At 40.8% G+C, this 24,282-nt stretch overlaps 26 non-coding genes across 26 annotated transcripts; 20 read left to right on the top strand and 6 right to left on the bottom strand.

The window, feature by feature from the left end:
* The first annotated feature begins 371 nt into the window (after positions 1-371).
* LOC128319004 (U4 spliceosomal RNA) lies at positions 372-512 on the top strand. Its single transcript, XR_008302433.1, has one exon. It is a non-coding gene; the product is annotated as a U4 spliceosomal RNA (small nuclear RNA).
* A 762-nt stretch (positions 513-1,274) lies between these two features.
* Positions 1,275-1,415, top strand: LOC128319003 (U4 spliceosomal RNA). Its single transcript, XR_008302432.1, has one exon. It is a non-coding gene; the product is annotated as a U4 spliceosomal RNA (small nuclear RNA).
* Positions 1,416-2,185: 770 nt separating this feature from the next.
* On the top strand, positions 2,186-2,326 carry LOC128319011 (U4 spliceosomal RNA). The gene has a single exon (XR_008302440.1). It is a non-coding gene; the product is annotated as a U4 spliceosomal RNA (small nuclear RNA).
* A 523-nt stretch (positions 2,327-2,849) lies between these two features.
* trnaa-agc (transfer RNA alanine (anticodon AGC)) lies at positions 2,850-2,922 on the bottom strand. Its single transcript has one exon. It is a non-coding gene; the product is annotated as a tRNA-Ala (tRNA).
* A 1,085-nt stretch (positions 2,923-4,007) lies between these two features.
* On the top strand, positions 4,008-4,148 carry LOC128319002 (U4 spliceosomal RNA). Its single transcript, XR_008302431.1, has one exon. It is a non-coding gene; the product is annotated as a U4 spliceosomal RNA (small nuclear RNA).
* A 770-nt stretch (positions 4,149-4,918) lies between these two features.
* On the top strand, positions 4,919-5,059 carry LOC128319010 (U4 spliceosomal RNA). The gene has a single exon (XR_008302439.1). It is a non-coding gene; the product is annotated as a U4 spliceosomal RNA (small nuclear RNA).
* Positions 5,060-5,582: 523 nt separating this feature from the next.
* Positions 5,583-5,655, bottom strand: trnaa-agc (transfer RNA alanine (anticodon AGC)). Its single transcript has one exon. It is a non-coding gene; the product is annotated as a tRNA-Ala (tRNA).
* Positions 5,656-6,740: 1,085 nt separating this feature from the next.
* LOC128319020 (U4 spliceosomal RNA) lies at positions 6,741-6,881 on the top strand. Its single transcript, XR_008302449.1, has one exon. It is a non-coding gene; the product is annotated as a U4 spliceosomal RNA (small nuclear RNA).
* A 523-nt stretch (positions 6,882-7,404) lies between these two features.
* trnaa-agc (transfer RNA alanine (anticodon AGC)) lies at positions 7,405-7,477 on the bottom strand. Its single transcript has one exon. It is a non-coding gene; the product is annotated as a tRNA-Ala (tRNA).
* Positions 7,478-8,562: 1,085 nt separating this feature from the next.
* On the top strand, positions 8,563-8,703 carry LOC128319001 (U4 spliceosomal RNA). The gene has a single exon (XR_008302430.1). It is a non-coding gene; the product is annotated as a U4 spliceosomal RNA (small nuclear RNA).
* A 770-nt stretch (positions 8,704-9,473) lies between these two features.
* LOC128319009 (U4 spliceosomal RNA) lies at positions 9,474-9,614 on the top strand. Its single transcript, XR_008302438.1, has one exon. It is a non-coding gene; the product is annotated as a U4 spliceosomal RNA (small nuclear RNA).
* A 523-nt stretch (positions 9,615-10,137) lies between these two features.
* trnaa-agc (transfer RNA alanine (anticodon AGC)) lies at positions 10,138-10,210 on the bottom strand. The gene has a single exon. It is a non-coding gene; the product is annotated as a tRNA-Ala (tRNA).
* A 1,085-nt stretch (positions 10,211-11,295) lies between these two features.
* LOC128319000 (U4 spliceosomal RNA) lies at positions 11,296-11,436 on the top strand. The gene has a single exon (XR_008302429.1). It is a non-coding gene; the product is annotated as a U4 spliceosomal RNA (small nuclear RNA).
* Positions 11,437-12,202: 766 nt separating this feature from the next.
* LOC128318999 (U4 spliceosomal RNA) lies at positions 12,203-12,343 on the top strand. The gene has a single exon (XR_008302428.1). It is a non-coding gene; the product is annotated as a U4 spliceosomal RNA (small nuclear RNA).
* Positions 12,344-12,866: 523 nt separating this feature from the next.
* Positions 12,867-12,939, bottom strand: trnaa-agc (transfer RNA alanine (anticodon AGC)). The gene has a single exon. It is a non-coding gene; the product is annotated as a tRNA-Ala (tRNA).
* Positions 12,940-14,024: 1,085 nt separating this feature from the next.
* On the top strand, positions 14,025-14,165 carry LOC128319021 (U4 spliceosomal RNA). Its single transcript, XR_008302450.1, has one exon. It is a non-coding gene; the product is annotated as a U4 spliceosomal RNA (small nuclear RNA).
* Positions 14,166-14,688: 523 nt separating this feature from the next.
* trnaa-agc (transfer RNA alanine (anticodon AGC)) lies at positions 14,689-14,761 on the bottom strand. Its single transcript has one exon. It is a non-coding gene; the product is annotated as a tRNA-Ala (tRNA).
* Positions 14,762-15,846: 1,085 nt separating this feature from the next.
* On the top strand, positions 15,847-15,987 carry LOC128319034 (U4 spliceosomal RNA). Its single transcript, XR_008302465.1, has one exon. It is a non-coding gene; the product is annotated as a U4 spliceosomal RNA (small nuclear RNA).
* Positions 15,988-16,757: 770 nt separating this feature from the next.
* Positions 16,758-16,898, top strand: LOC128319033 (U4 spliceosomal RNA). Its single transcript, XR_008302464.1, has one exon. It is a non-coding gene; the product is annotated as a U4 spliceosomal RNA (small nuclear RNA).
* Positions 16,899-17,668: 770 nt separating this feature from the next.
* Positions 17,669-17,809, top strand: LOC128319014 (U4 spliceosomal RNA). The gene has a single exon (XR_008302443.1). It is a non-coding gene; the product is annotated as a U4 spliceosomal RNA (small nuclear RNA).
* Positions 17,810-18,575: 766 nt separating this feature from the next.
* LOC128319032 (U4 spliceosomal RNA) lies at positions 18,576-18,716 on the top strand. The gene has a single exon (XR_008302463.1). It is a non-coding gene; the product is annotated as a U4 spliceosomal RNA (small nuclear RNA).
* A 770-nt stretch (positions 18,717-19,486) lies between these two features.
* LOC128319013 (U4 spliceosomal RNA) lies at positions 19,487-19,627 on the top strand. The gene has a single exon (XR_008302442.1). It is a non-coding gene; the product is annotated as a U4 spliceosomal RNA (small nuclear RNA).
* Positions 19,628-20,393: 766 nt separating this feature from the next.
* Positions 20,394-20,534, top strand: LOC128319025 (U4 spliceosomal RNA). Its single transcript, XR_008302455.1, has one exon. It is a non-coding gene; the product is annotated as a U4 spliceosomal RNA (small nuclear RNA).
* Positions 20,535-21,806: 1,272 nt separating this feature from the next.
* Positions 21,807-21,947, top strand: LOC128319031 (U4 spliceosomal RNA). Its single transcript, XR_008302462.1, has one exon. It is a non-coding gene; the product is annotated as a U4 spliceosomal RNA (small nuclear RNA).
* Positions 21,948-22,713: 766 nt separating this feature from the next.
* Positions 22,714-22,854, top strand: LOC128319018 (U4 spliceosomal RNA). The gene has a single exon (XR_008302447.1). It is a non-coding gene; the product is annotated as a U4 spliceosomal RNA (small nuclear RNA).
* A 1,272-nt stretch (positions 22,855-24,126) lies between these two features.
* LOC128318998 (U4 spliceosomal RNA) lies at positions 24,127-24,267 on the top strand. Its single transcript, XR_008302427.1, has one exon. It is a non-coding gene; the product is annotated as a U4 spliceosomal RNA (small nuclear RNA).
* The last annotated feature ends 15 nt before the right edge of the window (positions 24,268-24,282 follow it).

Raw genomic sequence — 24,282 nt, 5'->3', positions numbered from 1 at the left:
GACTGTAGCACTGGAAGGTTTTTGCTTGGTTTGTTTGTTTTCCAGCCAGGTTTTCTAGATCGTTTAATATAAGCTTGGAAATGAATATTGGCTGATTTCAAAGACTTCTACCTGTCGTGTCTGACTCCTCCCCTTTAAGATCCGACTGGAGGATTGGAAGCCTTTTATTTCTATTTAATTTCACGTAGCTTATTTGACACCTTTTTGCTAGGAAATTCTTGAACCTGTTTGTTCTCAGTCAAACTAGTGACAGAAGGTTCAGTCGTGTTGTTCCTTTAGTGACTGACATACCTGAGCGATGTGTTTGGACTTACCATCCTGGACTGTCTCCTATCTGAATGTGGGCATGTGCCGTTGTGGGCGGGATCTTTATCCTTTCGCAGAGGCAATATCGTAGCTTATGAGGTTAATCCGAGGCGCGATCATTGCTGGTTGAAAACTTTACCCAATACCCCGCCTGGATGACTTGAAAAATAGTCAGCCGTGGCAATTTTTGATGGTCTCTAATAAGACCTTTAAAGTTGTGTCAAAAGAAGATTATGCGCTTGCTTTTTCCAAGCTAGTAACGAAGGTTTGGTTGGTAAAATGTACGTTGTTCTATGAACATTTATCTGGCGTGTTTTGACACGTGTTCCTGGTGTAGTAGTGGTAGAATTTTGCTCCATGTGTTTTGCTTCATGTACTAAATGCGTTTCAGTTGCGGAATTCTGTTTAAGAAAAAGGAAATAAAAATTCTATGGCCAATTTCCATTGTTCCTAAGGGGAATTTTAACCAGTGAATAAGAAAGAGTAGGTTTTCCAAGGGGCTTTACCAGATTGCTTAATAATGGAATGGAACTGAATCTCACCTGGTTTCAAGCATGTACCTGTCGTATGTGACACCCGCCCCTTTTCTTCCAGACTGTAGCACTGGAAGGTTTTTGCTTGGTTTGTTTGTTTGTTTTCCAGCCAGGTTTTCTAGATCGTTTAATATGAGCTTGGAAATGAATATTGGCTGATTTCAAAGACTTCTACCTGTCGTGTCTGACTCCTCCCCTTTTAGATCCGACTGGAGGATTGGAAGCCTTTTATTTCTATTTAATTTCAGGTAGCTTATTTGACACCTTTTTGCTAGGAAATTCTTGAACCTGTTGGTTCTCAGTCAAACTAGTGACAGAAGGTTCAGTCGTGTTGTTCCTTTAGTGACTGACATACCTGAGCGATGTGTTTGGACTTACCATCCTGGACTGTCTCCTATCTGAATGTGGGCATGTGCCGTTGTAGGCGGGATCTTTATCCTTTCGCAGAGGCAATATCGTAGCTTATGAGGTTAATCCGAGGCGCGATCATTGCTGGTTGAAAACTTTACCCAATACCCCGCCTGGATGACTTGAAAAATAGTCAGCCGTGGCAATTTTTGATGGTCTCTAATAAGACCTTTAAAGTTGTGTCAAAAGAAGATTATGCGCTTGCTTTTTCCGAGCTAGTAACGAAGGTTTGGTTGGTAAAATGTACGTTGTTCTATGAACATTTATCTGGCGTGTTTTGACACGTCCATGGGTGTTCCTGCTGTAGTAGTGGTAGAATTTTGCTCCATGTGTTTTGCTTCATGTACTAAATGCGTTTCAGTTGCGGAATTCTGTTTAAGAAAAAGGAAATAAAAATTCTATGGCCAATTTCCATTGTTCCTAAGGGGAATTTTAACCAGTGAATAAGAAAGAGTAGGTTTTCCAAGGGGCTTTACCAGATTGCTTAATAATGGAATGGAACTGAATCTCACCTGGTTTCAAGCATGTACCTGTCGTATGTGACACCCGCCCCTTTTCTTCCAGACTGTAGCACTGGAAGGTTTTTGCTTGGTTTGTTTGTTTGTTTTCCAGCCAGGTTTTCTAGATCGTTTAATATGAGCTTGGAAATGAATATTGGCTGATTTCAAAGACTTCTACCTGTCGTGTCTGACTCCTCCCCTTTAAGATCCGACTGGAGGATTGGAAGCCTTTTATTTCTATTTAATTTCAGGTAGCTTATTTGACACCTTTTTGCTAGGAAATTCTTGAACCTGTTTGTTCTCAGTCAAACTAGTGACAGAAGGTTCAGTCGTGTTGTTCCTTTAGTGACTGACATACCTGAGCGATGTGTTTGGACTTACCATCCTGGACTGTCTCCTATCTGAATGTGGGCATGTGCCGTTGTGGGCGGGATCTTTATCCTTTCGCAGAGGCAATATCGTAGCTTATGAGGTTAATCCGAGGCGCGATCATTGCTGGTTGAAAACTTTACCCAATACCCCGCCTGGATGACTTGGAAAATAGTCAGCCGTGGCAATTTTTGATGGTCTCTAATAAGACCTTTAAAGTTGTGTCAAAAGAAGATTGTGTGTTTAATTTTTCCGAGCTAGTAATGAAGATTTGGTTGGTAAAATGTACGTTGTTCTATGAACATTTATCTGGCGTGTTTTGACACGTGTTCCTGGTGTAGTCGTGGTAGAATTTTACTCTACGTGTTTTGCTTCATGTACTAAATGTGTTTCAGTTGTGGAATTCTGTTTAAAAAAAAAAAGGAACTAAAAATTGTATGGCCAATTTAGATTGTTCCTAAGGGGAATTTTAACTGGCTTCACCAGATCGCTTAATAATGGAATGGAACTGAATCTCACCTGGTTTCAGGCATGTACCTGTCGTATTTTTTGCCTGTTTAGATGGTTGATGTGAACATTACCTGATACTGCTGGCCCAAATCTGCATGATTTTATGCACTGCACTGCTGCCCCACGCTTGGCTGATTAGATAATTGCATGAATGAGTAGGTGTACAGGTGTTCCTAATAAAGAGCCTGATGAGTTTAATTTCTGTTGAAAACACGGCGGAGTGTGGAGGATGCGGGCATCGATCCCGCTACCTCTCGCATGCTAAGCGAGCGCTCTACCATTTGAGCTAATCCCCCTTCCCGAGAGTGGGGAAGTGCGCCACTCTGAGCCCGGAGAGGTGAATAACGTTTGCCTGCTTGGGACAATGTGTTTGCAAAAGCACGTCGGAAAAAATAAGAAGAAAATCCGTGCATTTTTTTCAAACTGGAACAGGTTCACAATATTGTGCTGGAAGAAAGTCTGTTCTTTGCTTAACAATTTTTTATTAAAGCGGAAAGGTAAAGAACTACCTTTCAGGCTCATTCACAGCTTTTATCCAGTCAAATCCTTTCTGGTGTCACATTTGAAATTGGATATTGATGACAGCTGAACTTTCTGTAGCTAACACCCTAAGACCTTTCTTCATTTTCTTTCGTTTCTTTCCCTTTTTATTTATTTATTTATTTATTGATTGATTGATTTATTTGGAATTCATTTACTGTGACTTGAAACACAAATTTATGCTCTGTATGCAATTTAATCATTTTATTAGCCAAGTATCACGTTCACAAATGCAGTGTAGTAAAACTTCAACCCTGGTTTGGTTCTTTTAAAAAACGACTTGGAGTGTTACTTTCATAATTTGTCCACTTCTACTATCAGGAAGGCAACCAAAACTTTTTGTATATATGCTCCAGTAATTGCATTTGTGCATAATCTGGAAGACGTTCATTTACTTTAACACCTGTTTAATTTTACTTCTGCTCTCCCTCAGGCACTGATGTTGGGTGGGTGAGGAGGTGTGGGGTGCAGTCAGTGTTCCAGTTCATCCCAAAGGTGTTCAGTGAGTTTTCCAGCCAGGTTTTCTAGATCGTTTAATATGAGCTTGGAAATGAATATTGGCTGATTTCAAAGACTTCTACCTGTCGTGTCTGACTCCTCCCCTTTTAGATCCGACTGGAGGATTGGAAGCCTTTTATTTCTATTTAATTTCAGGTAGCTTATTTGACACCTTTTTGCTAGGAAATTCTTGAACCTGTTTGTTCTCAGTCAAACTAGTGACAGAAGGTTCAGTCGTGTTGTTCCTTTAGTGACTGACATACCTGAGCGATGTGTTTGGACTTACCATCCTGGACTGTCTCCTATCTGAATGTGGGCATGTGCCGTTGTAGGCGGGATCTTTATCCTTTCGCAGAGGCAATATCGTAGCTTATGAGGTTAATCCGAGGCGCGATCATTGCTGGTTGAAAACTTTACCCAATACCCCGCCTGGATGACTTGAAAAATAGTCAGCCGTGGCAATTTTTGATGGTCTCTAATAAGACCTTTAAAGTTGTGTCAAAAGAAGATTATGCGCTTGCTTTTTCCGAGCTAGTAACGAAGGTTTGGTTGGTAAAATGTACGTTGTTCTATGAACATTTATCTGGCGTGTTTTGACACGTCCATGGGTGTTCCTGCTGTAGTAGTGGTAGAATTTTGCTCCATGTGTTTTGCTTCATGTACTAAATGCGTTTCAGTTGCGGAATTCTGTTTAAGAAAAAGGAAATAAAAATTCTATGGCCAATTTCCATTGTTCCTAAGGGGAATTTTAACCAGTGAATAAGAAAGAGTAGGTTTTCCAAGGGGCTTTACCAGATTGCTTAATAATGGAATGGAACTGAATCTCACCTGGTTTCAAGCATGTACCTGTCGTATGTGACACCCGCCCCTTTTCTTCCAGACTGTAGCACTGGAAGGTTTTTGCTTGGTTTGTTTGTTTGTTTTCCAGCCAGGTTTTCTAGATCGTTTAATATGAGCTTGGAAATGAATATTGGCTGATTTCAAAGACTTCTACCTGTCGTGTCTGACTCCTCCCCTTTAAGATCCGACTGGAGGATTGGAAGCCTTTTATTTCTATTTAATTTCAGGTAGCTTATTTGACACCTTTTTGCTAGGAAATTCTTGAACCTGTTTGTTCTCAGTCAAACTAGTGACAGAAGGTTCAGTCGTGTTGTTCCTTTAGTGACTGACATACCTGAGCGATGTGTTTGGACTTACCATCCTGGACTGTCTCCTATCTGAATGTGGGCATGTGCCGTTGTGGGCGGGATCTTTATCCTTTCGCAGAGGCAATATCGTAGCTTATGAGGTTAATCCGAGGCGCGATCATTGCTGGTTGAAAACTTTACCCAATACCCCGCCTGGATGACTTGGAAAATAGTCAGCCGTGGCAATTTTTGATGGTCTCTAATAAGACCTTTAAAGTTGTGTCAAAAGAAGATTGTGTGTTTAATTTTTCCGAGCTAGTAATGAAGATTTGGTTGGTAAAATGTACGTTGTTCTATGAACATTTATCTGGCGTGTTTTGACACGTGTTCCTGGTGTAGTCGTGGTAGAATTTTACTCTACGTGTTTTGCTTCATGTACTAAATGTGTTTCAGTTGTGGAATTCTGTTTAAAAAAAAAAAGGAACTAAAAATTGTATGGCCAATTTAGATTGTTCCTAAGGGGAATTTTAACTGGCTTCACCAGATCGCTTAATAATGGAATGGAACTGAATCTCACCTGGTTTCAGGCATGTACCTGTCGTATTTTTTGCCTGTTTAGATGGTTGATGTGAACATTACCTGATACTGCTGGCCCAAATCTGCATGATTTTATGCACTGCACTGCTGCCCCACGCTTGGCTGATTAGATAATTGCATGAATGAGTAGGTGTACAGGTGTTCCTAATAAAGAGCCTGATGAGTTTAATTTCTGTTGAAAACACGGCGGAGTGTGGAGGATGCGGGCATCGATCCCGCTACCTCTCGCATGCTAAGCGAGCGCTCTACCATTTGAGCTAATCCCCCTTCCCGAGAGTGGGGAAGTGCGCCACTCTGAGCCCGGAGAGGTGAATAACGTTTGCCTGCTTGGGACAATGTGTTTGCAAAAGCACGTCGGAAAAAATAAGAAGAAAATCCGTGCATTTTTTTCAAACTGGAACAGGTTCACAATATTGTGCTGGAAGAAAGTCTGTTCTTTGCTTAACAATTTTTTATTAAAGCGGAAAGGTAAAGAACTACCTTTCAGGCTCATTCACAGCTTTTATCCAGTCAAATCCTTTCTGGTGTCACATTTGAAATTGGATATTGATGACAGCTGAACTTTCTGTAGCTAACACCCTAAGACCTTTCTTCATTTTCTTTCGTTTCTTTCCCTTTTTATTTATTTATTTATTTATTGATTGATTGATTTATTTGGAATTCATTTACTGTGACTTGAAACACAAATTTATGCTCTGTATGCAATTTAATCATTTTATTAGCCAAGTATCACGTTCACAAATGCAGTGTAGTAAAACTTCAACCCTGGTTTGGTTCTTTTAAAAAACGTCTTGGAGTGTTACTTTCATAATTTGTCCACTTCTACTATCAGGAAGGCAACCAAAACTTTTTGTATATATGCTCCAGTAATTGCATTTGTGCATAATCTGGAAGACGTTCATTTACTTTAACACCTGTTTAATTTTACTTCTGCTCTCCCTCAGGCACTGATGTTGGGTGGGTGAGGAGGTGTGGGGTGCAGTCAGTGTTCCAGTTCATCCCAAAGGTGTTCAGTGAGTTTTCCAGCCAGGTTTTCTAGATCGTTTAATATGAGCTTGGAAATGAATATTGGCTGATTTCAAAGACTTCTACCTGTCGTGTCTGACTCCTCCCCTTTTAGATCCGACTGGAGGATTGGAAGCCTTTTATTTCTATTTAATTTCAGGTAGCTTATTTGACACCTTTTTGCTAGGAAATTCTTGAACCTGTTTGTTCTCAGTCAAACTAGTGACAGAAGGTTCAGTCGTGTTGTTCCTTTAGTGACTGACATACCTGAGCGATGTGTTTGGACTTACCATCCTGGACTGTCTCCTATCTGAATGTGGGCATGTGCCGTTGTGGGCGGGATCTTTATCCTTTCGCAGAGGCAATATCGTAGTTTATGAGGTTAATCCGAGGCGCGATCATTGCTGGTTGAAAACTTTACCCAATACCCCGCCTGGATGACTTGGAAAATAGTCAGCCGTGGCAATTTTTGATGGTCTCTAATAAGACCTTTAAAGTTGTGTCAAAAGAAGATTGTGTGTTTAATTTTTCCGAGCTAGTAATGAAGATTTGGTTGGTAAAATGTACGTTGTTCTATGAACATTTATCTGGCGTGTTTTGACACGTGTTCCTGGTGTAGTCGTGGTAGAATTTTACTCTACGTGTTTTGCTTCATGTACTAAATGTGTTTCAGTTGTGGAATTCTGTTTAAAAAAAAAAAGGAACTAAAAATTGTATGGCCAATTTAGATTGTTCCTAAGGGGAATTTTAACTGGCTTCACCAGATCGCTTAATAATGGAATGGAACTGAATCTCACCTGGTTTCAGGCATGTACCTGTCGTATTTTTTGCCTGTTTAGATGGTTGATGTGAACATTACCTGATACTGCTGGCCCAAATCTGCATGATTTTATGCACTGCACTGCTGCCCCACGCTTGGCTGATTAGATAATTGCATGAATGAGTAGGTGTACAGGTGTTCCTAATAAAGAGCCTGATGAGTTTAATTTCTGTTGAAAACACGGCGGAGTGTGGAGGATGCGGGCATCGATCCCGCTACCTCTCGCATGCTAAGCGAGCGCTCTACCATTTGAGCTAATCCCCCTTCCCGAGAGTGGGGAAGTGCGCCACTCTGAGCCCGGAGAGGTGAATAACGTTTGCCTGCTTGGGACAATGTGTTTGCAAAAGCACGTCGTAAAAAATAAGAAGAAAATCCGTGCATTTTTTTCAAACTGGAACAGGTTCACAATATTGTGCTGGAAGAAAGTCTGTTCTTTGCTTAACAATTTTTTATTAAAGCGGAAAGGTAAAGAACTACCTTTCAGGCTCATTCACAGCTTTTATCCAGTCAAATCCTTTCTGGTGTCACATTTGAAATTGGATATTGATGACAGCTGAACTTTCTGTAGCTAACACCCTAAGACCTTTCTTCATTTTCTTTCGTTTCTTTCCCTTTTTATTTATTTATTTATTTATTGATTGATTGATTTATTTGGAATTCATTTACTGTGACTTGAAACACAAATTTATGCTCTGTATGCAATTTAATCATTTTATTAGCCAAGTATCACGTTCACAAATGCAGTGTAGTAAAACTTCAACCCTGGTTTGGTTCTTTTAAAAAACGACTTGGAGTGTTACTTTCATAATTTGTCCACTTCTACTATCAGGAAGGCAACCAAAACTTTTTGTATATATGCTCCAGTAATTGCATTTGTGCATAATCTGGAAGACGTTCATTTACTTTAACACCTGTTTAATTTTACTTCTGCTCTCCCTCAGGCACTGATGTTGGGTGGGTGAGGAGGTGTGGGGTGCAGTCAGTGTTCCAGTTCATCCCAAAGGTGTTCAGTGAGTTTTCCAGCCAGGTTTTCTAGATCGTTTAATATGAGCTTGGAAATGAATATTGGCTGATTTCAAAGACTTCTACCTGTCGTGTCTGACTCCTCCCCTTTTAGATCCGACTGGAGGATTGGAAGCCTTTTATTTCTATTTAATTTCAGGTAGCTTATTTGACACCTTTTTGCTAGGAAATTCTTGAACCTGTTGGTTCTCAGTCAAACTAGTGACAGAAGGTTCAGTCGTGTTGTTCCTTTAGTGACTGACATACCTGAGCGATGTGTTTGGACTTACCATCCTGGACTGTCTCCTATCTGAATGTGGGCATGTGCCGTTGTAGGCGGGATCTTTATCCTTTCGCAGAGGCAATATCGTAGCTTATGAGGTTAATCCGAGGCGCGATCATTGCTGGTTGAAAACTTTACCCAATACCCCGCCTGGATGACTTGAAAAATAGTCAGCCGTGGCAATTTTTGATGGTCTCTAATAAGACCTTTAAAGTTGTGTCAAAAGAAGATTATGCGCTTGCTTTTTCCGAGCTAGTAACGAAGGTTTGGTTGGTAAAATGTACGTTGTTCTATGAACATTTATCTGGCGTGTTTTGACACGTCCATGGGTGTTCCTGCTGTAGTAGTGGTAGAATTTTGCTCCATGTGTTTTGCTTCATGTACTAAATGCGTTTCAGTTGCGGAATTCTGTTTAAGAAAAAGGAAATAAAAATTCTATGGCCAATTTCCATTGTTCCTAAGGGGAATTTTAACCAGTGAATAAGAAAGAGTAGGTTTTCCAAGGGGCTTTACCAGATTGCTTAATAATGGAATGGAACTGAATCTCACCTGGTTTCAAGCATGTACCTGTCGTATGTGACACCCGCCCCTTTTCTTCCAGACTGTAGCACTGGAAGGTTTTTGCTTGGTTTGTTTGTTTGTTTTCCAGCCAGGTTTTCTAGATCGTTTAATATGAGCTTGGAAATGAATATTGGCTGATTTCAAAGACTTCTACCTGTCGTGTCTGACTCCTCCCCTTTAAGATCCGACTGGAGGATTGGAAGCCTTTTATTTCTATTTAATTTCAGGTAGCTTATTTGACACCTTTTTGCTAGGAAATTCTTGAACCTGTTTGTTCTCAGTCAAACTAGTGACAGAAGGTTCAGTCGTGTTGTTCCTTTAGTGACTGACATACCTGAGCGATGTGTTTGGACTTACCATCCTGGACTGTCTCCTATCTGAATGTGGGCATGTGCCGTTGTGGGCGGGATCTTTATCCTTTCGCAGAGGCAATATCGTAGCTTATGAGGTTAATCCGAGGCGCGATCATTGCTGGTTGAAAACTTTACCCAATACCCCGCCTGGATGACTTGGAAAATAGTCAGCCGTGGCAATTTTTGATGGTCTCTAATAAGACCTTTAAAGTTGTGTCAAAAGAAGATTGTGTGTTTAATTTTTCCGAGCTAGTAATGAAGATTTGGTTGGTAAAATGTACGTTGTTCTATGAACATTTATCTGGCGTGTTTTGACACGTGTTCCTGGTGTAGTCGTGGTAGAATTTTACTCTACGTGTTTTGCTTCATGTACTAAATGTGTTTCAGTTGTGGAATTCTGTTTAAAAAAAAAAAGGAACTAAAAATTGTATGGCCAATTTAGATTGTTCCTAAGGGGAATTTTAACTGGCTTCACCAGATCGCTTAATAATGGAATGGAACTGAATCTCACCTGGTTTCAGGCATGTACCTGTCGTATTTTTTGCCTGTTTAGATGGTTGATGTGAACATTACCTGATACTGCTGGCCCAAATCTGCATGATTTTATGCACTGCACTGCTGCCCCACGCTTGGCTGATTAGATAATTGCATGAATGAGTAGGTGTACAGGTGTTCCTAATAAAGAGCCTGATGAGTTTAATTTCTGTTGAAAACACGGCGGAGTGTGGAGGATGCGGGCATCGATCCCGCTACCTCTCGCATGCTAAGCGAGCGCTCTACCATTTGAGCTAATCCCCCTTCCCGAGAGTGGGGAAGTGCGCCACTCTGAGCCCGGAGAGGTGAATAACGTTTGCCTGCTTGGGACAATGTGTTTGCAAAAGCACGTCGGAAAAAATAAGAAGAAAATCCGTGCATTTTTTTCAAACTGGAACAGGTTCACAATATTGTGCTGGAAGAAAGTCTGTTCTTTGCTTAACAATTTTTTATTAAAGCGGAAAGGTAAAGAACTACCTTTCAGGCTCATTCACAGCTTTTATCCAGTCAAATCCTTTCTGGTGTCACATTTGAAATTGGATATTGATGACAGCTGAACTTTCTGTAGCTAACACCCTAAGACCTTTCTTCATTTTCTTTCGTTTCTTTCCCTTTTTATTTATTTATTTATTTATTGATTGATTGATTTATTTGGAATTCATTTACTGTGACTTGAAACACAAATTTATGCTCTGTATGCAATTTAATCATTTTATTAGCCAAGTATCACGTTCACAAATGCAGTGTAGTAAAACTTCAACCCTGGTTTGGTTCTTTTAAAAAACGACTTGGAGTGTTACTTTCATAATTTGTCCACTTCTACTATCAGGAAGGCAACCAAAACTTTTTGTATATATGCTCCAGTAATTGCATTTGTGCATAATCTGGAAGACGTTCATTTACTTTAACACCTGTTTAATTTTACTTCTGCTCTCCCTCAGGCACTGATGTTGGGTGGGTGAGGAGGTGTGGGGTGCAGTCAGTGTTCCAGTTCATCCCAAAGGTGTTCAGTGAGTTTTCCAGCCAGGTTTTCTAGATCGTTTAATATGAGCTTGGAAATGAATATTGGCTGATTTCAAAGACTTCTACCTGTCGTGTCTGACTCCTCCCCTTTTAGATCCGACTGGAGGATTGGAAGCCTTTTATTTCTATTTAATTTCAGGTAGCTTATTTGACACCTTTTTGCTAGGAAATTCTTGAACCTGTTTGTTCTCAGTCAAACTAGTGACAGAAGGTTCAGTCGTGTTGTTCCTTTAGTGACTGACATACCTGAGCGATGTGTTTGGACTTACCATCCTGGACTGTCTCCTATCTGAATGTGGGCATGTGCCGTTGTGGGCGGGACCTTTATCCTTTCGCAGAGGCAATATCGTAGCTTATGAGGTTAATCCGAGGCGCGATCATTGCTGGTTGAAAACTTTACCCAATACCCCGCCTGGATGACTTGAAAAATAGTCAGCCGTGGCAATTTTTGATGGTCTCTAATAAGACCTTTAAAGTTGTGTCAAAAGAAGATTATGCGCTTGCTTTTTCCGAGCTAGTAACGAAGGTTTGGTTGGTAAAATGTACGTTGTTCTATGAACATTTATCTGGCGTGTTTTGACACGTCCATGGGTGTTCCTGCTGTAGTAGTGGTAGAATTTTGCTCCATGTGTTTTGCTTCATGTACTAAATGCGTTTCAGTTGCGGAATTCTGTTTAAGAAAAAGGAAATAAAAATTCTATGGCCAATTTCCATTGTTCCTAAGGGGAATTTTAACCAGTGAATAAGAAAGAGTAGGTTTTCCAAGGGGCTTTACCAGATTGCTTAATAATGGAATGGAACTGAATCTCACCTGGTTTCAAGCATGTACCTGTCGTATGTGACACCCGCCCCTTTTCTTCCAGACTGTAGCACTGGAAGGTTTTTGCTTGGTTTGTTTGTTTTCCAGCCAGGTTTTCTAGATCGTTTAATATAAGCTTGGAAATGAATACTGGCTGATTTCAAAGACTTCTACCTGTCGTGTCTGACTCCTCCCCTTTAAGATCCGACTGGAGGATTGGAAGCCTTTTATTTCTATTTAATTTCAGGTAGCTTATTTGACACCTTTTTGCTAGGAAATTCTTGAACCTGTTTGTTCTCAGTCAAACTAGTGACAGAAGGTTCAGTCGTGTTGTTCCTTTAGTGACTGACATACCTGAGCGATGTGTTTGGACTTACCATCCTGGACTGTCTCCTATCTGAATGTGGGCATGTGCCGTTGTGGGCGGGACCTTTATCCTTTCGCAGAGGCAATATCGTAGCTTATGAGGTTAATCCGAGGCGCGATCATTGCTGGTTGAAAACTTTACCCAATACCCCGCCTGGATGACTTGAAAAATAGTCAGCCGTGGCAATTTTTGATGGTCTCTAATAAGACCTTTAAAGTTGTGTCAAAAGAAGATTGTGTGTTTAATTTTTCCGAGCTAGTAATGAAGATTTGGTTGGTAAAATGTACGTTGTTCTATGAACATTTATCTGGCGTGTTTTGACACGTGTTCCTGGTGTAGTCGTGGTAGAATTTTACTCTACGTGTTTTGCTTCATGTACTAAATGTGTTTCAGTTGTGGAATTCTGTTTAAAAAAAAAAAGGAACTAAAAATTGTATGGCCAATTTAGATTGTTCCTAAGGGGAATTTTAACTGGCTTCACCAGATCGCTTAATAATGGAATGGAACTGAATCTCACCTGGTTTCAGGCATGTACCTGTCGTATTTTTTGCCTGTTTAGATGGTTGATGTAAACATTACCTGATACTGCTGGCCCAAATCTGCATGATTTTATGCACTGCACTGCTGCCCCACGCTTGGCTGATTAGATAATTGCATGAATGAGTAGGTGTACAGGTGTTCCTAATAAAGAGCCTGATGAGTTTAATTTCTGTTGAAAACACGGCGGAGTGTGGAGGATGCGGGCATCGATCCCGCTACCTCTCGCATGCTAAGCGAGCGCTCTACCATTTGAGCTAATCCCCCTTCCCGAGAGTGGGGAAGTGCGCCACTCTGAGCCCGGAGAGGTGAATAACGTTTGCCTGCTTGGGACAATGTGTTTGCAAAAGCACGTCGGAAAAAATAAGAAGAAAATCCGTGCATTTTTTTCAAACTGGAACAGGTTCACAATATTGTGCTGGAAGAAAGTCTGTTCTTTGCTTAACAATTTTTTATTAAAGCGGAAAGGTAAAGAACTACCTTTCAGGCTCATTCACAGCTTTTATCCAGTCAAATCCTTTCTGGTGTCACATTTGAAATTGGATATTGATGACAGCTGAACTTTCTGTAGCTAACACCCTAAGACCTTTCTTCATTTTCTTTCGTTTCTTTCCCTTTTTATTTATTTATTTATTTATTGATTGATTGATTTATTTGGAATTCATTTACTGTGACTTGAAACACAAATTTATGCTCTGTATGCAATTTAATCATTTTATTAGCCAAGTATCACGTTCACAAATGCAGTGTAGTAAAACTTCAACCCTGGTTTGGTTCTTTTAAAAAACGACTTGGAGTGTTACTTTCATAATTTGTCCACTTCTACTATCAGGAAGGCAACCAAAACTTTTTGTATATATGCTCCAGTAATTGCATTTGTGCATAATCTGGAAGACGTTCATTTACTTTAACACCTGTTTAATTTTACTTCTGCTCTCCCTCAGGCACTGATGTTGGGTGGGTGAGGAGGTGTGGGGTGCAGTCAGTGTTCCAGTTCATCCCAAAGGTGTTCAGTGAGTTTTCCAGCCAGGTTTTCTAGATCGTTTAATATGAGCTTGGAAATGAATATTGGCTGATTTCAAAGACTTCTACCTGTCGTGTCTGACTCCTCCCCTTTTAGATCCGACTGGAGGATTGGAAGCCTTTTATTTCTATTTAATTTCAGGTAGCTTATTTGACACCTTTTTGCTAGGAAATTCTTGAACCTGTTTGTTCTCAGTCAAACTAGTGACAGAAGGTTCAGTCGTGTTGTTCCTTTAGTGACTGACATACCTGAGAGATGTGTTTGGACTTACCATCCTGGACTGTCTCCTATCTGAATGTGGGCATGTGCCGTTGTGGGCGGGACCTTTATCCTTTCGCAGAGGCAATATCGTAGCTTATGAGGTTAATCCGAGGCGCGATCATTGCTGGTTGAAAAGTTTACCCAATACCCCGCCTGGATGACTTGAAAAATAGTCAGCCGTGGCAATTTTTGATGGTCTCTAATAAGACCTTTAAAGTTGTGTCAAAAGAAGATTGTGTGTTTAATTTTTCCGAGCTAGTAATGAAGATTTGGTTGGTAAAATGTACGTTGTTCTATGAACATTTATCTGGCGTGTTTTGACACGTGTTCCTGGTGTAGTCGTGGTAGAATTTTACTCTACGTGTTTTGCTTCATGTACTAAATGTGTTTCAGTTGTGGAATTCTGTTTAAAAAAAAAAAGGAACTAAAAATTGTATGGCCAATTTAGATTGTTCCTAAGGGGAATTTTAACTGGCTTCACCAGATCGCTTAATAATGGAATGGAACTGAATCTCACCTGGTTTCAGGCATGTACCTGTCGTATTTTTTGCCTGTTTAGATGGTTGATGTGAACATTACCTGATACTGCTGGCCCAAATCTGCATGATTTTATGCACTGCACTGCTGCCCCACGCTTGGCTGATTAGATAATTGCATGAATGAGTAGGTGTACAGGTGTTCCTAATAAAGAGCCTGATGAGTTTAATTTCTGTTGAAAACACGGCGGAGTGTGGAGGATGCGGGCATCGATCCCGCTACCTCTCGCATGCTAAGCGAGCGCTCTACCATTTGAGCTAATCCCCCTTCCCGAGAGTGGGGAAGTGCGCCACTCTGAGCCCGGAGAGGTGAATAACGTTTGCCTGCTTGGGACAATGTGTTTGCAAAAGCACGTCGGAAAAAATAAGAAGAAAATCCGTGCATTTTTTTCAAACTGGAACAGGTTCACAATATTGTGCTGGAAGAAAGTCTGTTCTTTGCTTAACAATTTTTTATTAAAGCGGAAAGGTAAAGAACTACCTTTCAGGCTCATTCACAGCTTTTATCCAGTCAAATCCTTTCTGGTGTCACATTTGAAATTGGATATTGATGACAGCTGAACTTTCTGTAGCTAACACCCTAAGACCTTTCTTCATTTTCTTTCGTTTCTTTCCCTTTTTATTTATTTATTTATTTATTGATTGATTGATTTATTTGGAATTCATTTACTGTGACTTGAAACACAAATTTATGCTCTGTATGCAATTTAATCATTTTATTAGCCAAGTATCACGTTCACAAATGCAGTGTAGTAAAACTTCAACCCTGGTTTGGTTCTTTTAAAAAACGACTTGGAGTGTTACTTTCATAATTTGTCCACTTCTACTATCAGGAAGGCAACCAAAACTTTTTGTATATATGCTCCAGTAATTGCATTTGTGCATAATCTGGAAGACGTTCATTTACTTTAACACCTGTTTAATTTTACTTCTGCTCTCCCTCAGGCACTGATGTTGGGTGGGTGAGGAGGTGTGGGGTGCAGTCAGTGTTCCAGTTCATCCCAAAGGTGTTCAGTGAGTTTTCCAGCCAGGTTTTCTAGATCGTTTAATATGAGCTTGGAAATGAATATTGGCTGATTTCAAAGACTTCTACCTGTCGTGTCTGACTCCTCCCCTTTTAGATCCGACTGGAGGATTGGAAGCCTTTTATTTCTATTTAATTTCAGGTAGCTTATTTGACACCTTTTTGCTAGGAAATTCTTGAACCTGTTTGTTCTCAGTCAAACTAGTGACAGAAGGTTCAGTCGTGTTGTTCCTTTAGTGACTGACATACCTGAGCGATGTGTTTGGACTTACCATCCTGGACTGTCTCCTATCTGAATGTGGGCATGTGCCGTTGTGGGCGGGATCTTTATCCTTTCGCAGAGGCAATATCGTAGCTTATGAGGTTAATCCGAGGCGCGATCATTGCTGGTTGAAAACTTTACCCAATACCACGCCTGGATGACTTGAAAAATAGTCAGCCGTGGCAATTTTTGATGGTCTCTAATGAGACCTTTAAAGTTGTGTCAAAAGAAGATTATGCGCTTACTTTTTCCGAGCTAGTAACGAAGGTTTGGTTGGTAAAATGTACGTTGTTCTATGAACATTTATCTGGCGTGTTTTGACACGTCCATGGGTGTTCCTGGTGTAGTAGTGGTAGAATTTTGCTCCATGTGTTTTGCTTCATGTACTAAATGCGTTTCAGTTGCGGAATTCTGTTTAAGAAAAAGGAAATAAAAATTCTATGGCCAGTTTCCATTGTTCCTAAGGGGAATTTTAACCAGTGAATAAGAAAGAGTAGGTTTTCCAAGGGGCTTTACCAGATTGCTTAATAATGGAATGGAACTGAATCTCACCTGGTTTCAAGCATGTACCTGTCGTATGTGACACCCGCCCCTTTTCTTCCAGACTGTAGCACTGGAAGGTTTTTGCTTGGTTTGTTTGTTTGTTTTCCAGCCAGGTTTTCTAGATCGTTTAATATGAGCTTGGAAATGAATATTGGCTGATTTCAAAGACTTCTACCTGTCGTGTCTGACTCCTCCCCTTTAAGATCCGACTGGAGGATTGGAAGCCTTTTATTTCTATTTAATTTCAGGTAGCTTATTTGACACCTTTTTGCTAGGAAATTCTTGAACCTGTTTGTTCTCAGTCAAACTAGTGACAGAAGGTTCAGTCGTGTTGTTCCTTTAGTGACTGACATACCTGAGCGATGTGTTTGGACTTACCATCCTGGACTGTCTCCTATCTGAATGTGGGCATGTGCCGTTGTGGGCGGGATCTTTATCCTTTCGCAGAGGCAATATCGTAGCTTATGAGGTTAATCCGAGGCGCGATCATTGCTGGTTGAAAACTTTACCCAATACCACGCCTGGATGACTTGAAAAATAGTCAGCCGTGGCAATTTTTGATGGTCTCTAATGAGACCTTTAAAGTTGTGTCAAAAGAAGATTATGCGCTTACTTTTTCCGAGCTAGTAACGAAGGTTTGGTTGGTAAAATGTACGTTGTTCTATGAACATTTATCTGGCGTGTTTTGACACGTCCATGGGTGTTCCTGGTGTAGTAGTGGTAGAATTTTGCTCCATGTGTTTTGCTTCATGTACTAAATGCGTTTCAGTTGCGGAATTCTGTTTAAGAAAAAGGAAATAAAAATTCTATGGCCAGTTTCCATTGTTCCTAAGGGGAATTTTAACCAGTGAATAAGAAAGAGTAGGTTTTCCAAGGGGCTTTACCAGATTGCTTAATAATGGAATGGAACTGAATCTCACCTGGTTTCAAGCATGTACCTGTCGTATGTGACACCCGCCCCTTTTCTTCCAGACTGTAGCACTGGAAGGTTTTTGCTTGGTTTGTTTGTTTGTTTTCCAGCCAGGTTTTCTAGATCGTTTAATATGAGCTTGGAAATGAATATTGGCTGATTTCAAAGACTTCTACCTGTCGTGTCTGACTCCTCCCCTTTAAGATCCGACTGGAGGATTGGAAGCCTTTTATTTCTATTTAATTTCAGGTAGCTTATTTGACACCTTTTTGCTAGGAAATTCTTGAACCTGTTTGTTCTCAGTCAAACTAGTGACAGAAGGTTCAGTCGTGTTGTTCCTTTAGTGACTGACATACCTGAGCGATGTGTTTGGACTTACCATCCTGGACTGTCTCCTATCTGAATGTGGGCATGTGCCGTTGTGGGCGGGATCTTTATCCTTTCGCAGAGGCAATATCGTAGCTTATGAGGTTAATCCGAGGCGCGATCATTGCTGGTTGAAAACTTTACCCAATACCACGCCTGGATGACTTGAAAAATAGTCAGCCGTGGCAATTTTTGATGGTCTCTAATAAGACCTTTAAAGTTGTGTCAAAAGAAGATTATGCGCTTGCTTTTTCCGAGCTAGTAACGAAGGTTTGGTTGGTAAAATGTACGTTGTTCTATGAACATTTATCTGGCGTGTTTTGACACGTCCATGGGTGTTCCTGGTGTAGTAGTGGTAGAATTTTGCTCCATGTGTTTTGCTTCATGTACTAAATGCGTTTTAGTTGCGGAATTCTGTTTAAGAAAAAGGAAATAAAAATTCTATGGCCAATTTCCATTGTTCCTAAGGGGAATTTTAACCAGTGAATAAGAAAGAGTAGGTTTTCCAAGGGGCTTTACCAGATTGCTTAATAATGGAATGGAACTGAATCTCACCTGGTTTCAAGCATGTACCTGTCGTATGTGACACCCGCCCCTTTTCTTCCAGACTGTAGCACTGGAAGGTTTTTGCTTGGTTTGTTTGTTTTCCAGCCAGGTTTTCTAGATCGTTTAATATGAGCTTGGAAATGAATATTGGCTGATTTCAAAGACTTCTACCTGTCGTGTCTGACTCCTCCCCTTTAAGATCCGACTGGAGGATTGGAAGCCTTTTATTTCTATTTAATTTCAGGTAGCTTATTTGACACCTTTTTGCTAGGAAATTCTTGAACCTGTTTGTTCTCAGTCAAACTAGTGACAGAAGGTTCAGTCGTGTTGTTCCTTTAGTGACTGACATACCTGAGCGATGTGTTTGGACTTACCATCCTGGACTGTCTCCTATCTGAATGTGGGCATGTGCCGTTGTGGGCGGGATCTTTATCCTTTCGCAGAGGCAATATCGTAGCTTATGAGGTTAATCCGAGGCGCGATCATTGCTGGTTGAAAACTTTACCCAATACCACGCCTGGATGACTTGAAAAATAGTCAGCCGTGGCAATTTTTGATGGTCTCTAATGAGACCTTTAAAGTTGTGTCAAAAGAAGATTATGCGCTTACTTTTTCCGAGCTAGTAACGAAGGTTTGGTTGGTAAAATGTACGTTGTTCTATGAACATTTATCTGGCGTGTTTTGACACGTCCATGGGTGTTCCTGGTGTAGTAGTGGTAGAATTTTGCTCCATGTGTTTTGCTTCATGTACTAAATGCGTTTCAGTTGCGGAATTCTGTTTAAGAAAAAGGAAATAAAAATTCTATGGCCAGTTTCCATTGTTCCTAAGGGGAATTTTAACCAGTGAATAAGAAAGAGTAGGTTTTCCAAGGGGCTTTACCAGATTGCTTAATAATGGAATGGAACTGAATCTCACCTGGTTTCAAGCATGTACCTGTCGTATGTGACACCCGCCCCTTTTCTTCCAGACTGTAGCACTGGAAGGTTTTTGCTTGGTTTGTTTGTTTGTTTTCCAGCCAGGTTTTCTAGATCGTTTAATATGAGCTTGGAAATGAATATTGGCTGATTTCAAAGACTTCTACCTGTCGTGTCTGACTCCTCCCCTTTAAGATCCGACTGGAGGATTGGAAGCCTTTTATTTCTATTTAATTTCAGGTAGCTTATTTGACACCTTTTTGCTAGGAAATTCTTGAACCTGTTTGTTCTCAGTCAAACTAGTGACAGAAGGTTCAGTCGTGTTGTTCCTTTAGTGACTGACATACCTGAGCGATGTGTTTGGACTTACCATCCTGGACTGTCTCCTATCTGAATGTGGGCATGTGCCGTTGTGGGCGGGATCTTTATCCTTTCGCAGAGGCAATATCGTAGCTTATGAGGTTAATCCGAGGCGCGATCATTGCTGGTTGAAAACTTTACCCAATACCACGCCTGGATGACTTGAAAAATAGTCAGCCGTGGCAATTTTTGATGGTCTCTAATAAGACCTTTAAAGTTGTGTCAAAAGAAGATTATGCGCTTGCTTTTTCCGAGCTAGTAACGAAGGTTTGGTTGGTAAAATGTACGTTGTTCTATGAACATTTATCTGGCGTGTTTTGACACGTCCATGGGTGTTCCTGGTGTAGTAGTGGTAGAATTTTGCTCCATGTGTTTTGCTTCATGTACTAAATGCGTTTTAGTTGCGGAATTCTGTTTAAGAAAAAGGAAATAAAAATTCTATGGCCAATTTCCATTGTTCCTAAGGGGAATTTTAACAAGTGAATAAGAAAGAGTAGGTTTTCCAAGGGGCTTTACCAGATTGCTTAATAATGGAATGGAACTGAATCTCACCTGGTTTCAAGCATGTACCTGTCGTATGTGACACCCGCCCCTTTTCTTCCAGACTGTAGCACTGGAAGGTTTTTGCTTGGTTTGTTTGTTTTCCAGCCAGGTTTTCTAGATCGTTTAATATGAGCTTGGAAATGAATATTGGCTGATTTCAAAGACTTCTACCTGTCGTGTCTGACTCCTCCCCTTTAAGATCCGACTGGAGGATTGGAAGCCTTTTATTTCTATTTAATTTCAGGTAGCTTATTTGACACCTTTTTGCTAGGAAATTCTTGAACCTGTTTGTTCTCAGTCAAACTAGTGACAGAAGGTTCAGTCGTGTTGTTCCTTTAGTGACTGACATACCTGAGCGATGTGTTTGGACTTACCATCCTGGACTGTCTCCTATCTGAATGTGGGCATGTGCCGTTGTGGGCGGGACCTTTATCCTTTCGCAGAGGCAATATCGTAGCTTATGAGGTTAATCCGAGGCGCGATCATTGCTGGTTGAAAACTTTACCCAATACCCCGCCTGGATGACTTGAAAAATAGTCAGCCGTGGCAATTTTTGATGGTCTCTAATGAGACCTTTAAAGTTGTATCAAAAGACGATTGTGTGTTTAATTTTTCCGAGCTAGTAATGAAGATATGGTTGGTAAATTTTACGTTGTTCTATGAGCATTTATCTGGCGTGTTTTGACACGTGTTCCTGGTGTAGTCGTGGTAGAATTTTACTCTACGTGTTTTGCTTCATGTACTAAATGTGTTTCAGTTGTGGAATTCTGTTTTAAAAAAAAAAAGGAACTAAAAATTGTATGGCCAATTTAGATTGTTCCTAAGGGGAATTTTAACTGGCTTCACCTGATCGCTTAATAATGGAATGGAACTGAATCTCACCTGGTTTCAGGCATGTACCTGTCGTATTTTTTGCCTGTTTAGATGGTTGATGTGAACATTACCTGATACTGCTGGCCCAAATCTGCATGATTTTATGCACTGCACTGCTGCCCCACGCTTGGCTGATTAGATAATTGCATGAATGAGTAGGTGTACAGGTGTTCCTAATAAAGAGCCTGATGAGTTTAATTTCTGTTGAAAACACGGCGTGATCGATCCCGCTACCTCTCGCATGCTAAGCGAGCGCTCTACCATTTGAGCTAATCCCCCTTCCCGAGAGTGGGGAAGTGCGCCACTCTGAGCCCGGAGAGGTGAATAACGTTTGCCTGCTTGGGACAATGTGTTTGCAAAAGCACGTCGGAAAAAATAAGAAGAAAATCCGTGCATTTTTTTCAAACTGGAATTTGTGTTACTTTCATAATTTGTCCACTTCTACTATCAGGAAGGCAACCAAAACTTTTTGTATATATGCTCCAGTAATTGCATTTGTGCATAATCTGGAAGACGTTCATTTACTTTAACACCTGTTTAATTTTACTTCTGCTCTCCCTCAGGCACTGATGTTGGGTGGGTGAGGAGGTGTGGGGTGCAGTCAGTGTTCCAGTTCATCCCAAAGGTGTTCAGTGAGTTTTCCAGCCAGGTTTTCTAGATCGTTTAATATGAGCTTGGAAATGAATATTGGCTGATTTCAAAGACTTCTACCTGTCGTGTCTGACTCCTCCCCTTTAAGATCCGACTGGAGGATTGGAAGCCTTTTATTTCTATTTAATTTCAGGTAGCTTATTTGACACCTTTTTGCTAGGAAATTCTTGAACCTGTTTGTTCTCAGTCAAACTAGTGACAGAAGGTTCAGTCGTGTTGTTCCTTTAGTGACTGACATACCTGAGCGATGTGTTTGGACTTACCATCCTGGACTGTCTCCTATCTGAATGTGGGCATGTGCCGTTGTGGGCGGGATCTTTATCCTTTCGCAGAGGCAATATCGTAGCTTATGAGGTTAATCCGAGGCGCGATCATTGCTGGTTGAAAACTTTACCCAATACCACGCCTGGATGACTTGAAAAATAGTCAGCCGTGGCAATTTTTGATGGTCTCTAATGAGACCTTTAAAGTTGTGTCAAAAGAAGATTATGCGCTTACTTTTTCCGAGCTAGTAACGAAGGTTTGGTTGGTAAAATGTACGTTGTTCTATGAACATTTATCTGGCGTGTTTTGACACGTCCATGGGTGTTCCTGGTGTAGTAGTGGTAGAATTTTGCTCCATGTGTTTTGCTTCATGTACTAAATGCGTTTCAGTTGCGGAATTCTGTTTAAGAAAAAGGAAATAAAAATTCTATGGCCAGTTTCCATTGTTCCTAAGGGGAATTTTAACCAGTGAATAAGAAAGAGTAGGTTTTCCAAGGGGCTTTACCAGATTGCTTAATAATGGAATGGAACTGAATCTCACCTGGTTTCAAGCATGTACCTGTCGTATGTGACACCCGCCCCTTTTCTTCCAGACTGTAGCACTGGAAGGTTTTTGCTTGGTTTGTTTGTTTTCCAGCCAGGTTTTCTAGATCGTTTAATATGAGCTTGGAAATGAATATTGGCTGATTTCAAAGACTTCTACCTGTCGTGTCTGACTCCTCCCCTTTAAGATCCGACTGGAGGATTGGAAGCCTTTTATTTCTATTTAATTTCAGGTAGCTTATTTGACACCTTTTTGCTAGGAAATTCTTGAACCTGTTTGTTCTCAGTCAAACTAGTGACAGAAGGTTCAGTCGTGTTGTTCCTTTAGTGACTGACATACCTGAGCGATGTGTTTGGACTTACCATCCTGGACTGTCTCCTATCTGAATGTGGGCATGTGCCGTTGTGGGCGGGACCTTTATCCTTTCGCAGAGGCAATATCGTAGCTTATGAGGTTAATCCGAGGCGCGATCATTGCTGGTTGAAAACTTTACCCAATACCCCGCCTGGATGACTTGAAAAATAGTCAGCCGTGGCAATTTTTGATGGTCTCTAATGAGACCTTTAAAGTTGTATCAAAAGACGATTGTGTGTTTAATTTTTCCGAGCTAGTAATGAAGATATGGTTGGTAAATTTTACGTTGTTCTATGAGCATTTATCTGGCGTGTTTTGACACGTGTTCCTGGTGTAGTCGTGGTAGAATTTTACTCTACGTGTTTTGCTTCATGTACTAAATGTGTTTCAGTTGTGGAATTCTGTTTTAAAAAAAAAAAGGAACTAAAAATTGTATGGCCAATTTAGATTGTTCCTAAGGAGAATTTTAACTGGCTTCACCTGATCGCTTAATAATGGAATGGAACTGAATCTCACCTGGTTTCAGGCATGTACCTGTCGTATTTTTTGCCTGTTTAGATGGTTGATGTGAACATTACCTGATACTGCTGGCCCAAATCTGCATGATTTTATGCACTGCACTGCTGCCCCATGCTTGGCTGATTAGATAATTGCATGAATGAGTAGGTGTACAGGTGTTCCTAATAAAGAGCCTGATGAGTTTAATTTCTGTTGAAAACACGGCGTGATCGATCCCGCTACCTCTCGCATGCTAAGCGAGCGCTCTACCATTTGAGCTAATCCCCCTTCCCGAGAGTGGGGAAGTGCGCCACTCTGAGCCCGGAGAGGTGAATAACGTTTGCCTGCTTGGGACAATGTGTTTGCAAAAGCACGTCGGAAAAAATAAGAAGAAAATCCGTGCATTTTTTTCAAACTGGAATTTGTGTTACTTTCATAATTTGTCCACTTCTACTATCAGGAAGGCAACCAAAACTTTTTGTATATATGCTCCAGTAATTGCATTTGTGCATAATCTGGAAGACGTTCATTTACTTTAACACCTGTTTAATTTTACTTCTGCTCTCCCTCAGGCACTGATGTTGGGTGGGTGAGGAGGTGTGGGGTGCAGTCAGTGTTCCAGTTCATCCCAAAGGTGTTCAGTGAGTTTTCCAGCCAGGTTTTCTAGATCGTTTAATATGAGCTTGGAAATGAATATTGGCTGATTTCAAAGACTTCTACCTGTCGTGTCTGACTCCTCCCCTTTAAGATCCGACTGGAGGATTGGAAGCCTTTTATTTCTATTTAATTTCAGGTAGCTTATTTGACACCTTTTTGCTAGGAAATTCTTGAACCTGTTTGTTCTCAGTCAAACTAGTGACAGAAGGTTCAGTCGTGTTGTTCCTTTAGTGACTGACATACCTGAGCGATGTGTTTGGACTTACCATCCTGGACTGTCTCCTATCTGAATGTGGGCATGTGCCGTTGTGGGCGGGACCTTTATCCTTTCGCAGAGGCAATATCGTAGCTTATGAGGTTAATCCGAGGCGCGATCATTGCTGGTTGAAAACTTTACCCAATACCCCGCCTGGATGACTTGAAAAATAGTCAGCCGTGGCAATTTTTGATGGTCTCTAATAAGACCTTTAAAGTTGTGT

Source organism: Pangasianodon hypophthalmus, chromosome 9 (genome assembly GCF_027358585.1).
Source record: "Pangasianodon hypophthalmus isolate fPanHyp1 chromosome 9, fPanHyp1.pri, whole genome shotgun sequence".
NCBI classification, from domain to species: domain Eukaryota; kingdom Metazoa; phylum Chordata; class Actinopteri; order Siluriformes; family Pangasiidae; genus Pangasianodon; species Pangasianodon hypophthalmus.
This window is presented reverse-complemented; position numbering and strand designations above follow the sequence as displayed.